Raw genomic sequence first — 13,869 nt, forward strand, 5'->3', positions numbered from 1 at the left:
GTATTTGTGCTAGTTATTCAATATTCCTAGTTGAATATGAGAGTTCGTATATTATGTAGCGGGAGGCAGCAAGATTACCACTATTACTATCCACCAAATTAATCATAAAAAAACATATATTGTTCACGTGCCACAAATATTCTATTTTTATTTATAAACAATCCCAATTCCATATCATGTCATCTAATCACGCTATCGCATATATTTAACGCATTATGAACCTCGCTACTCTCACAAATTTTCCCATTTGTGCAATGAGGACCTTCCACCTATGTGTATTTGACAAACCCTCAGCTCATGGTTGATTGCTCTTTCGAGTCTTCCTATTAATATGTACGTAGACTTTTTTTTAAAAAAAATCATGATATATTTACAACTTTATTGGATGTTCTCAAAGGAAACTTTACAATTTTTTTTTCTGAGATATTCATTAATGAAACTACTCTAATGTTGTAGTAGGTCCATGCTCTTTCCTATATAACCCAAAAAAAGAAAAAAGAAGTACTCTAATGCTTTTTATTATTTCTAATTATCTTTTGTATTGTAAACTTAGTAAATTCAATAGTATCAACTAAAAAGAAAACAATGTTGTGCGAGTTACAGGAGTAGTATAATATGAAAACTACTATCTATAGAGGGAAGAGGCAGAGCCTGATACATATCAACATGGGCAAATTAGGAGGGACACATTTATTCGACCGTTGGATGGAAGCAATGAACGGAAAAGGATGAGATGAAAAAAAACAAATAGAAATAAATAAAATGATGATGCCTAACATTACACATCTATATATACCTTTTTAAAGTCGACTCCCCGAAATCGTGCAATGCAAGGTCTTTGTTCGTTTTACGGAACTCTGCCACATCAGTGTTTCGACAATTTTGCAGACCTCTAATTCACTGACACTTTGTTTTCTTGTATATACAGAAAGACTACCAGTATATTCTGTACAAACTACATGAAATTATGAATGAAAGTTATGGTAAAAAAATTTAGCTCTTATTGATAAAATAGGTGAAGCATTATCTCCGGTAAAAAAGGGTGAAGCATTACTATCAACTAGCCATTCTACTCGAGAGTCGCGCGTGGCTGTAGTCATGAGAAAAATTTATATATTTTATCATTTCAGTAGATCGTTAAAAATTTTAATTAACTTGTAATTATAAAATTATATATGTATATATATATTATAATTTTCAGCAATGAATAAAAGATGTTAAATTTATCATATTGAATAAGTTGTATTAAATACTTTTACAGAAGGAAAAATAACGTCATGTATCCTAACCTTTACATGTTGTCCTAGTTTTATCCCAACATCGATTTTTTTTTAGGTATCATAACGTTAATGGTTTGGTGTCAAATCTATCCTGCAGTGACATTTTGTCCATTTTTTTTTAAAAATGCAATGCTGACGTAAAGAGTGTATGAGTCCCAATATAAGGGAAAAATAACACTATATATCCCAACCTTTTAATATTTTTCCAATTTTACCCTAACCTTTTTTTTCTCAATTTTATCCCAATATTTTCATAATTTCTCAAATTTATCCCAAGTTGTTGGGATAATATTGAGAAAACAGTAAAATATTGAGATAAAATTGAGAAACTATCAAAATGTTGAGATAAATTGAGAAATAACAAAAAGGTTGGGATGCATATTGTAATTTTTCTCTTATATTGAGACCCACATACTCTCCACATCAGCTTCATCAAGCAATTAATGCACCACGTCAACGTTTTCATCAAAAACGGACGGAACTTTTATGGTGATTTAAAACCAAGCTATTAATGTTATGATACATAAAAAGAAATCGATGTTGAGATAAAAACTAAGATAACATGTAAATATTGGAATATATAGTACAATTTTCCCTTTACAAAAAAGAGGTACATTATACATAACAAAAGCATTAATTTAAGTATTTCTATTAATAAGATTAGTAAAATAAAATGAATAAATATATTTAATCAAAACTAAAATAAGAACTTATCTCATGTATTGTGTGATTACTTAAAATTTGTATTAATGAATTTTGTTTTGAAACATGCGTTTATATATTTTATTTGTAAATTCTTTTCCAACTTTTTTTTTTATCTTTTTCGTTTATTAATGTTTTACTAAATTTTTATTCAAGTAATTTTTTTTCCAAATTGATATCGATTATTCAGTGAAAAACTTATAACTTATGGATAGCTTATTACTTATTTGAAAATTTTAATTATTATGTTTGTGCAAATAAGATTTTACATGTATTTTATGATCCCTGATATAAATTTTTAATCACTTTGTCAGCAGCCCATTTCGGTCCACTGATTTCGAGGGGCAAACTTGTCATTTCGTCATCCATAGGAGAAAATTATTTTCAGCTAATTGCTCGAACATTCGCGACTTGTGCAAGACAATAATGCCACAGTGGCGGAGGACTAATAATATAGATAGTTGACTTCATCAAATTTTTTTTCTTTTTAAATTTGCACTGGTGTACGGACATAATTGGCATTAGTTTTTGTCAAGCATATAATTAGATTTTCTTATTTCTTTGAGCGTTATCGTAAACACAAAAGTTAAGTCTTATGATTTTCAGAACACTCTTTTCATATTTTCACATAAGTAATTAATCGAATTCATTTTCTCAAGATAGTTACTTAATTATGTGGGCATGTGAAAAGTCGTTTAACGAAGAGCTGGGGGTTTGGCATTTAGACAAATTCGAGCGATGAGGTTAATTCTCTCTTCATCGTCTTGCAGTTATATCTATATTACTTATACTGGAAAGAACCTTAGTGGTGTAACTTTGTATTTTCAAAATTATCCATTAAAAAATAAAATTGAAAATTGTGAACGACTAAGATATGAATGAAATTATCAATACATGTAATATAACCACCAATCCCACGTCCTCCACTTTTCTCTCGTATTTTTCTTCTTCTATCTTTCCTCTCTCCTCCTAAGGTCCGCCACTTAACTTTCTTTTTTCTCTTTTCTCTTTTCACAACTCCTCATTCTCCTTATATTAGAGACTAATATTTTAATAATTTTATAAATTAAAAAATAAACATACATGCAATTCAAAAAATAAATACAAGCAATATGGATTATAAAAAACCATTTTTATACGGGTTTAATTTGATACTGAAGTTTGTTTCTTTAGAAAAGTGCATAGAAATTCATCTATGGAAAGATGTTAAATATTTCAATCAACTATATGCCTATCTATCTATTTCCTTTTTTCCTTTGGCTGCAATATCTATCTATCTAGGGTAAGCGCTGGGGCGCGCTTGAGGGAAAGTGTATCTATATATAAAGTTGTAGCCCAAATATAAAATAGAGGTAGAATCATAAATGTTTAATAAATTAGTATGCTATATAGAAATTGAATAATGCTATTTGTTATTGTAATTAAAAAAACATATCCAAAAGAAACATTAAATAAAAAAATTCTAGCAATTGTTATTTTATTAGTAAATAAATATACTTAATTTTAAAGGCATTAAGAACTATTGAACTTTACTTAATTAATTTTAATAAGCAATATTAGCCATAAAAGTTAAATTAAGTAAATCTCTCATCAAACTGATTAGTCATTTTATCAAAAATCATTTAAATTTAGAAAACTTAATATATGAAATATGAGTGAGAAAAATACAATTGCGAATACTCAATGTCAAAATTTTATAGGCTATGATTATATTAATCTTTAGTTAATAATAATCTATAGGAATTTTTTTTTGGACTTTATAATTATTTTCTTGAAAATTGAATTGACAATTGAAATTGTCTATGAAATATTTTACATGAATTATTTGATTATGAACTCTTAATTAATATTACCTAGCAAGTATGAAATTTTTATAGTATAAGAATATTTTTTTTATTTTCTATATATAGCTATAAATCAATATTGACAATTGTCTCAATATCTACCATTTCTTAATAAATTGTTTTACAAAATCCAAACAAGGAATGGGTTCAATAGCCTAGTCATTTATATATAATATAAACTTGACTACGCCATAATAAATAGTGGCATAATAGTAAATATTTTTCTAATACATAGATTAATATGTTATATAAAAATTAAATAATAATACTTATTACTGTAATTAATAATAGTAAATATGAAAATGAAGAAACTACTATTTCAAGTCACTCAATTATGAAAAATATGAATATTTTTATTTATATAAATAAAAATTAAATAATAAGACATAATACTGTAATTAGTAATAGCATATATGAGAATGAAGAAAGTATTCAAAGCAGCAATATTAAGAACTCAAATCACATATTGCCATTTGAATATCAAATAAATATTAATAATCATAAAAATTAAGAATATTTATAAATATATAAATTTAAAATTTTTGAATAAGTTTTTAAAATTATAGATATTGTTGTGATAGTAAATAAATATTCAAAATTTTAGTAAATTAAAAATATTTATAATTATATAAACTTAAAATTATTGAATAAGTTTTTAAAATTATAGCTAAACTTTGGCTTGTTTGGTTTCAAAGTAGGATTTTAAAATCCTATTTTAACTTAATTCTACTCACAACAAAGCAAAATAATTTATACAAAATTAAATGGTGGGCTCCATTTATACCACTCTTTTTTCACAACAAAACAAAATAACACATACAAAGTCAAACGATGGGCCCCATTTATATCACTTTTTTTCAAAATCAAAATCTAATTTTAAAATCCTACTTTGAAACCAAACGCTGCATAATAATTCAATTGAGTTTTCTCTCACAGAAGCAATGTTTCATTTAGCCATAATTATTCAAATTCCCGGAACTTAATATATGAGATTTGAGTAAAATAGCACAATGAATAGTGAAATTATTTGTATTTGTTGACATGCCTTTTTATATATATTTGACACTCTCTTACTAAATAGTGGTAGAACAGTTAAATTAAATAATTAAAATATAATCTAATAGGATGTTTATACGCTTTATGATCAATACATCTTTGTAGAAAGATATATATTACATATATATGTGAAGATAAATAAATTATGGTCAATAAATTCATTACTTAAGTACTGTAATTTTAAAAAATATTAATTTCCACCTCTCAATACTAATAAATCGGTTATGAGTGATGAACTCCACTAATTGTTTGCATTACATGGCCTTGTGGTATTATTTTACCACTAATTCCATCAATTGTTAAAAGAAACCATAAATTTAGTGATAATTAAGAGAAATGGTATTATTATGGCTATTAAAATTTTCAATTGTTTTAATTGCATAGATATATCTATATAAGTCAGTTCTGGAGTTCATATGCATATGATGAGGTTGTTTTTCCAATATTAATACAAACTCTTAGTTAAGGTATTCCTATTGATTGAACAAGATATTTACATGGTAAGATAAGTAATTTCTTTCAATTAATTTGTAATTCTAATTTAAGTTCACTTTATTAAGTATGGTCCATTTGGCGTATTTCCATTAGAACATATAAAAATGGAGCATATTATCAAATTCATTGTGAATCAAGATTTCAAGCAACAAAGTGTATCGTTTTTATTTCTCCCAAAATAAGGTAATTTTTTATTTATATTATCTTATTTTTATTATATAATTTATGCCTCAGAGAGAATATGGTACGGTTTGATTATGTATACATTTTTTTCCTAAATGATTTTAAAATATATAGTTTTCTTCACTTATCTATTAAAAATATTAGGTAATAAATAAGAGAGTACTAAAGATTCGATCCATAGAATTTCTCAATTCTGACACAAGGTACTTATTAGAAAGAATAAGTGCATTAGATCTATATAATAACTCATTCAAAAAAATTATTAAATATTTTAATTCATAATTATTACTGATTTTGATTTTTGATTTTATATTCATAAATTCATTTCTTTAATTATAATTTTTTTATAAACCCGTGCGTAGCACGGACCTAAAAACCTAATTGGGTATATATGTATGTGTCTTATTGACAAGTGTGCTAGAATGATTGATTAATTGATTTATCTGATCTGGTACACAAAAAATGAATGAATGAATGAATGAATGAATATAAACAAAAAAAATAACAAATAAATATGAGGCAGTGGATGTTGGAGTAGACATGGACAAAAAAGAGAGTAATTTTTGGTCCTCAACCTTTGACTACTTTTTCATTTTCCTCCTAAAACCTTTTATTTTGTTCGATTTCGTCCTCCTACCGTTACATTCTCCATCCAAAACTAACAATTTCTAATAAACATTGTTTTCAAAAATAAAAAATAAAAATCAAAGCAATGGCAAGCCGACCAGCAATAAGATGGATCATAGGGGCCGGTGGCGTCGGAGCAGTGGTGAGCACCAGCAGGTCCCACTGCCCTCTTCCCCAACTCTCTCCATCTCAAACCTCAAAAAACAATATCTTTTGCAAATCGAAGTAGAATATCTACAGGATCTCTAGCAGTTTGATCCTCGGTGAAAGCCTCCAATTTGGTCTTCTCTACTCCAACTCAACCTTTCCCGAAATCAGATATTCAATCTAGATCTCATGGAATGCCAAAACCTGACCTTCCTCAACTATCCAAGTAACAAGTTCAGCGGAAAACACCCTCTCGCACGACAACTTCTCTGAAAGCTTCTCAAGGGTCTATTTTCACTAGTAATCAATTTTGGCGACTGAAGCTGTATTCTCATTCTCGCCATATCATGTGTATAGGGGTTGGTTGGTATATACATACATTGGCAGAAGTGAAAGAAAAATGAAAGTAAGAAATGGGTAATATAGAAGGTATATGTACAGTGAATAATGAAGATTATGTGGAGGAGTTTGCGACGATGATGCTCGACAAATCAGGAGTTCCCTAGCTAGTACGGGCTTTGAGAACCCCACCGCGCTTGAACTCGTGGTCGCCGGCGACCTTGCCAGAGTGGTGGGGGCGCCGGCAGGTCCCCATGGCCCTCTCCCTCCCTTGCCACCCTGCTTCCCTAATGCTTGCTTTGATTTATTCTTCTTTTTTACTTTTTCATTATTATTTTTTAAATTTTTGAAAACATTTTTTTATTACAAACCGTTAGTTTTGGATGAAAAAAGTAACAGTAAGACTAAGCGGAACAAAAAACATAACGTTCAGGACAAAATCGAACGGAAAAAAAAAGGTTTATGACGAAAATAAAAAAGTAACCAAATGTTGAAGAGTAAAAATGATTTTTCCCGTAGAAATAAGCAATTATTGAGGGAGGCATTGGAAGCCCACATGCATTTTCCAACCTCAAATTCTTGTGGTGGGCCTGTGCTTAAGCCTTACCAATAAACCTTTTCTTCTCAAATTTAAATATATACATATGTACATATTCTTCTAACTATATTTGGCTTTATTTTTTTTCCTCCAAAAATTCCCAGTTTTCAGCTGCAAAAAAGAAAAAAGTCTCTGATCTTCTTGATGAATCGTGTTCTCTTGTTACAATAATAAAAAATATTTATAATTTAAAATGCCAGAGCTTGAAGTCTTTGTTAAATGCACCAGTCAATTTCGAGAGAAATTCGAGAGAAATTCAATTATGATAAGTAATACGCTTTAAACATGATATGCATCATTATTTAGCTTGCTTTTTTTTTCTTTTTTCCTGAGATTGGTCGATGCTGATTCCAAATAGTATACTTCTTCATTAATTATGAATTTTAATAATCTCTGTTGATTATAGTTTCTAAATTACACATTATAATTGATGACTGTGCGGTAATTTTCATAATATTTATCTCCAACTGAAATTCTTTTGATTTCCGACATGGTTTAAAGGAAAAATATTTTTTAATAGTTTGAGCAAATTCTTTTTTCTTTTCTTAATTCAAATTTCGAATTTTGGTTGATGTTATTTATGAAAATTATGTTTCAAGATCCTCTTCTTCTTTTCCTGGGGCCGAGCCTGCATTTTCGTGGAAGAAGGCACCTTGTCTTCGCCATCAATCCGGATCCTCTGCAATCATCTTCGTCCCCTGCAGCTTCTTGCTCAGGAAGGGATCCCATCATCAACCTTCCCATCTTCAGTAGCCACCATTCCATGACCACAAAAACCCTCTCTTCTTCCTCTTCTTCTGACACGGCAATTGGCTCCACTACGGGACCAAGCAGCAGCTCGACCCCTTCTTTTACCTGATCCCTTCCCTTCTTTCCTCACGGCTGCAACGCCTCCTCAGACGTCACCATCTGATCCTCACCTTCCACTGCCTTTCCTCTCCTCCCATGCAGCCACCTCTTTCATCATCTCTGCTTCACAGCTCCCTTTTTCATCCTCTTGCTGATCTCTCCCTCTCTTTCGGCTCTCCAGGACAGAAACTGACACGTACACACACGAAGCCCTTCCAAGACAGCTTTCCTTTCCTTTTCCTTGGATCTCTCGGCCAGCAGCAAAGGGCTCCAGCTCCAGCTCCTCCTCCTTGCGTACTGCCACTTACTGGTGCTCCTCCAAATTCTCTGGAGTGGTTGCACTGTCACCACCCTTCCTATCCTCATCTGCCCCCACCAAACACGGCCGTAGGGGTTCATAGAGATATGGCCGAGGCCAACTGCTATAGCTTGGAAGATCATTGCTGTCTATGCTGCATTTGAAGCTGTGCTGCAGCTCCTTCTGCCCGGGAAAACCGTCAAGGGCCCGATATCACCCACTGGAAATCAACCTGTGTACAAGGCGAATGGCTTATGGCATAGCAGCCTATGCGGTAACATTAATCATCTACCCTAGCCTTTGGTGGTTTGCGATATTCAATCCCCTGATTGTGTATGATCACCTGGGGTAAATATTTTCAGCCCTTACCTTTGGAAGCTTCGTCTTTTGTATCTTCTTGTACATTAAAGGTCACTTGGCACCATCTTCAACTGACTCCAGCTCTTCTGGGAATATAATAATAGACTTCTATTTGGGCATGGAGCTGTATCCTCGCATCGGAAAACACTTTGAAATCAAAGTCTTCACAAATTGCAGATTTGGGATGGTCGTTTTTCCGAGAATGAATGATGTAGAGATGGGTCCTGTTGATTGACTAAACTTTTTTTTTCCCCGATCTTTTCAATCTTGGATATGAATTAGCATTGAATCATGGAAACCTTATAGGCTTATTTCTTGTCGATGAGGACCACCTAAGATCAGCATATGCTGCTTTTACATCCTGGCTAGAACCAAGTAAGATCTTTATAAGTTCCATTTGGTCACCATCCTGCAATAGAGGGAGCTCTTGTGTTTAGATGCCTTGATGTCACTTTCCCTTGCTTTCCCGGCCATCCCGGGTATCAAATTGAAGTTTCTAGAATTCGTTTTGATGAGTCTATCCTTCTTACCTTGCACATGGCTTGTATATTGGCATTTGCCTTGATTCTTCTGCTTTGCTTTCTATATTATGCATGTCACCTCGAGGCTTGGAGTGAAGAGAAGAAAGTTAGAGAGACCAGAAGATAGTAGGCCAATGCCGGTGGGACTCGAAGACGACGTGGTGACTTACTTAGGCTTAAGTTGAGTCCCAAATTAAAGGCTGTCTTGGTCTGCGGTAGTCAAGGATCTTCCGAGTTAGCCCATCCTGAGAACCTCTTGGGATTAGGTATAAATCTCCACCTTAGTACCATGAGATAGATCTTTAGATGTTTGATAAGTGGATTTGATGAGCTCGATGTGATTGCGTGCCCATGATTCATGTATTTTGAAGGGTTACTTGTCATTTTAATTAAAACTCCACATGAATCAGATCAATCAAGTAAACTCAGTTTAGAATCAGTTTTAATTTAAGGACGGTTGAGAATTAGAGCTCTCATCGAATGGTCTATCAATGGTTAGCTTGACGGCTCGAAACCCACAAACTAAGGCATTTGACAATTCCCTTAATTTAATTAATTCCACACATGTGGTAATCGAGACAATCCACACAGTTAATTAATCTACTTGGCCTCTTTAATAAATTGCACGAACAGGCTAATAATCTATAATCGTGTCGACAGTTTATGAATTGATGGCCACGCCCTTTTAAAATTCACAATTTCGAAGCATCGAAACATGTGACATGTGACATGCATAGCATGGGCATCTAAGGAGTACTCATGTATCTTGACTTGAGTCTGGGCTCGATTTGAGATTGTTCCAATTGGGGTGTACCAGTCCTTTTTAGACCACTTCTAGGCGAAGTAACCGGTTTCTTGGCTCTTTCGGGGTTCTCACGACCCCAATGGGTCTAGAGAATCGGTCAACACTGGCTACTGACTTTCGATAGTCCGTGTCACCTGATCTTGATTTTTCATACACTCACACATTTTTCTAGTCCGAGAGCATGACCATCGGCTCATGATTTGCCGACACCCTAGGCGTTAGGACGACTGAAACGTACCGAATAAAGATATGAACGGGCGCCTGTCAATGTGCGATTATCACTTGTTTACCCTCCCTTTCCTGTTTGTATGGTTTTGTCGCTCTAGCGTAGACTCGGGCGCTTAGGGAATTGGACAAGAGGCACAAGCGGGGACGACCTGCGAAAAATTGTTCAGCTCTTCAAAGGGCATGAGCAGAGAACTTGGCAGCCTCGTGGTGTTTCGCATTCCCACTTCCCTAAGTTTGTGCTTAGATTGGGTTCATCGGTCATAAAATACAAAACTAGACTAATCACACACTCGACATAATTAAACATAGGGAAACGGGCAGGGTAAAACCCTAGGATTAAGGATTCTGGCAAAGCACACTCCTATCATAATCTGCTAATCTCTCAGTGTTACAAAACAGAACAACATAAAATCAACAAAAACATTCGAGACTTAACTACAAACATCATGTCTGTCAATTTCTTTTCTTAAGCAAAGTCGAATGCTACATGCCCTTTCAGAGCGGCCCATGACCGATTATCACCTCATATACTTGCTATGTTTTTGTTTGTTTATGGTAGAAATGTGATTGTTAATCAACCTTGGCTCATAATCTGTTAATCACAAAAATCCGACAATAACACACAACTTGTATGTTTTTGTCTTTCTTCTTCTATTTCTGGCGGCTCAACCCGAACCCATAGGATACGATTCACACGAGGTCCAAATGTGATATGGGGTCTAGTCTCAAGTCACCGTTTCGACCCTAGTAGTATCCAAGTGGATGATGACTCAGGTTGGGGTGTGAAATGGGGTTAGACAATCACCTGGGAGCTCGACTGGTCTCACGGTTATCTTTAGGATCATTTGGCCCTCCTGGGATTCGTTGGTTCGGTCGGATTCGACCTTCAGCTCTCATGAGCTCGCACCGCATTAATTTTGGTTTCGATCTTTCCAAAACTCACGATAAGTGCGAGCGGAATAGTGGCTGAACGTGAGTTAATTGTGATCCATTTATTATAATTTGTATTTACTATTTGAGAGTAAATTGTGAGGTATTTATTTGTACATTTATTTATGTAACGATCCCGATCGACAAGTGTGAAGTCTGAGATTCGAAAATGATCGAGCCAGTTTATGGGTCCCCGAGACGAACGAGACCACACGAGTCACGGGTCCGGTCCACACGGTGAGCCAACTATCATGGTCTGGTTAACCGAGATTTGAGGATGGCAAACCGATCCCCTGACTTGAGGATCCGCTTCTCTTTCGGTCTCTTAAATCGAATCAATTGCTTCAGCGAATTTACGGTGTCAAAACGAGCGAGGTAAGCGAAACATAATCAAGCGGCAAACCCTAGATAAACTAGAGTACCGATAGGGCGTGTAGAATGTAAGCTCGCACGTAACGAACCCCTGAACTTGGAACCCTCGGTTTCGCAGACCACATGCCTTAGCAAACTAAGTGTATTTATTACCCCTAAACCCGGGCAACTCACTGACCCTTGACTTTTGGGTAGTAAATAAGTAGTAGTGACTCCTTCTTACGAGTGTCCGTCAGGCGTCCCTCGAGAAGGTGGACTTTCCCAAGCCTTGCGATCAGCATGCACGTATGCGGGCCCCAAAGAGACGAAATTCGGGTTCGTAAAGCCATGACATCCTCTCCTCTTCTTCATAGCTCTATCACCACCATCTCTCTTTCCCTCTCATCTCTTTGCTTGATCATTGCAACCATTCTTTGCTGATCATTCCCTCTTGATCACTAAAACCATCATCAGCTCCTGCTCTCCATCCCTCTCTCTCGCTTTCTTTCTTTTCTTCCCTCTCGGTCAAGTCTGTAGCAAAGACAGAGACAATCCAGCCCTCATGACGTCCTCTCAATCCTTTGATTCTTCGACTTCTTCTCTTCTCGGCTTTTCGAACTCCCTAGAGCTATTATGCTGCCATTGGTCCCTTCTTGAGCTCCCCGGTTCTTCCCTGAGCTGAGTCGTGCTGCCCCCTGCTACTTAAGTTGCTAAGCTGGTTGTCGTAGTTGCTGCCACCTCGAATCCCCTGGGCGGTTGAGCTGCTGTTTTTCTTTCCCTATAGCCGCTGATGAGCATTTGGTCGACCCGTTCCAGCATTTTGGTCAAGGGATTTTTGAAGTTTTACGAGCTCCTCACGACACCGGCTCGGGAGAGGTATAACAACCCGAACTTAGTGGCATGATTAGGGCTCTATTATTTTGATGATTCGATGCTCATATGGATGCCGTTGATGAAATGCGTGTTTTGGATTATTTTAGGGCAGCATGGTCTGTATATACCATGATCTTAGAACCTATCAAATAAGGCCGGAACTTGTCACTTGCAAATATGATTGCTAAAAGCTCTTTTTTAGTTGTGGTATAGTTTCTCTAGGCCTCATTCAAAGTTCTACTAGCATAGTATAGTACATGAAATACCTTACCTCTCTTTTGTCCAAGTACTGCTCCTACAACATAGTCGTTGGCATCACACATCAACTCAAACGGAAGCTCACAATTAGGCGCAACGATTACTGGTGCAGAAGTGAGCTTCTCCTTCAATAAATTGAATGCCTGCAAACAACAGTCATGAAAAACAAAAGTAGAATCTTTTTCAAGTAAATTACAAAAAAGTCTAGAGATTTTAGAAAAGTCCCTGATAAATCTCCTGTAGAAAGCAGCATGTCCTAAGAAGCTCCTATCTCTTTTTACTGAAGTGGGTGGTGGCAACTTCTCTATTATCTTCACTTTTGCTCGATCAACTTCAATTCCTTTCTTTGACACCTTGTGACCCAAGACTATTTCCTCTCTTACCATAAAATGACATTTTTCCCAATTCAGAAGCAGAATAGTCCCCTTACATCTTTTAAGCACAAAACCTAAATTTGTCAGACATGATTCAAATGACTTCCCAAATACAAAGAAGTCATCCATAAATATTTCATTAAAATTCTCTAACATGTCAGAAAATATAGACATCATGCACCTTTGGAAAGTGGCAGGTGCATTACAGAGACCGAAAGGCATTCTCCTAAAGGCAAAAGTGCCATATGGACAAGTAAAGGTGATTTTTTCTTGGTCCTCAGGTGCTATATGAATCTGATTGTAACCAAAATAACCATCTAGAAAACAATAATAATCATGCCCTGCAAGTTTTTTTAGCATCTGATCAATGAAGGGGAGGGTGTAAATGGTCTTTACGGGTAGCATCATTCAATTTCCTATAATCTATACAAACTCTATCCAGTCATAGTACGAGTCGGGATTAATTCATTGACCTCATTCTTAACCACAGTCATACCATCCTTTTTAGGCATTACTTGCACAGGACTAACACATTTACTATCTGAGATATGATAGATAACACTTGCATCTAGCAGTTTAAGCACTTCTTTCTTCACTATTCTTTGAGAGTTGGGTTAAGTCGTCTCTGTGTTTGCATTATGGGTTTACACTCAGCTTCCAACAGTATCATGTGAGTGCAAATCAAAGGGCTGATCCCTTTGATAACTGCAATGGTCCATCCTATTGTCTCCTTGTGCTCTCTCAGCACGCT

The 13,869-nt window shown here is 34.8% G+C and overlaps 1 long non-coding RNA gene across 1 annotated transcript; it reads left to right on the top strand.

Annotated features, from left to right (window-relative positions):
- The first annotated feature begins 7,870 nt into the window (after nt 1-7,870).
- On the top strand, nt 7,871-9,708 carry LOC116197242. The gene is made up of 2 exons (XR_004155008.1): nt 7,871-8,692; nt 9,385-9,708. It is a non-coding gene; the product is annotated as an uncharacterized LOC116197242 (long non-coding RNA).
- The last annotated feature ends 4,161 nt before the right edge of the window (nt 9,709-13,869 follow it).

The sequence above is a fragment of the Punica granatum genome, chromosome 1 (assembly GCF_007655135.1).
Source record: "Punica granatum isolate Tunisia-2019 chromosome 1, ASM765513v2, whole genome shotgun sequence".
Classification (NCBI taxonomy): domain Eukaryota; kingdom Viridiplantae; phylum Streptophyta; class Magnoliopsida; order Myrtales; family Lythraceae; genus Punica; species Punica granatum.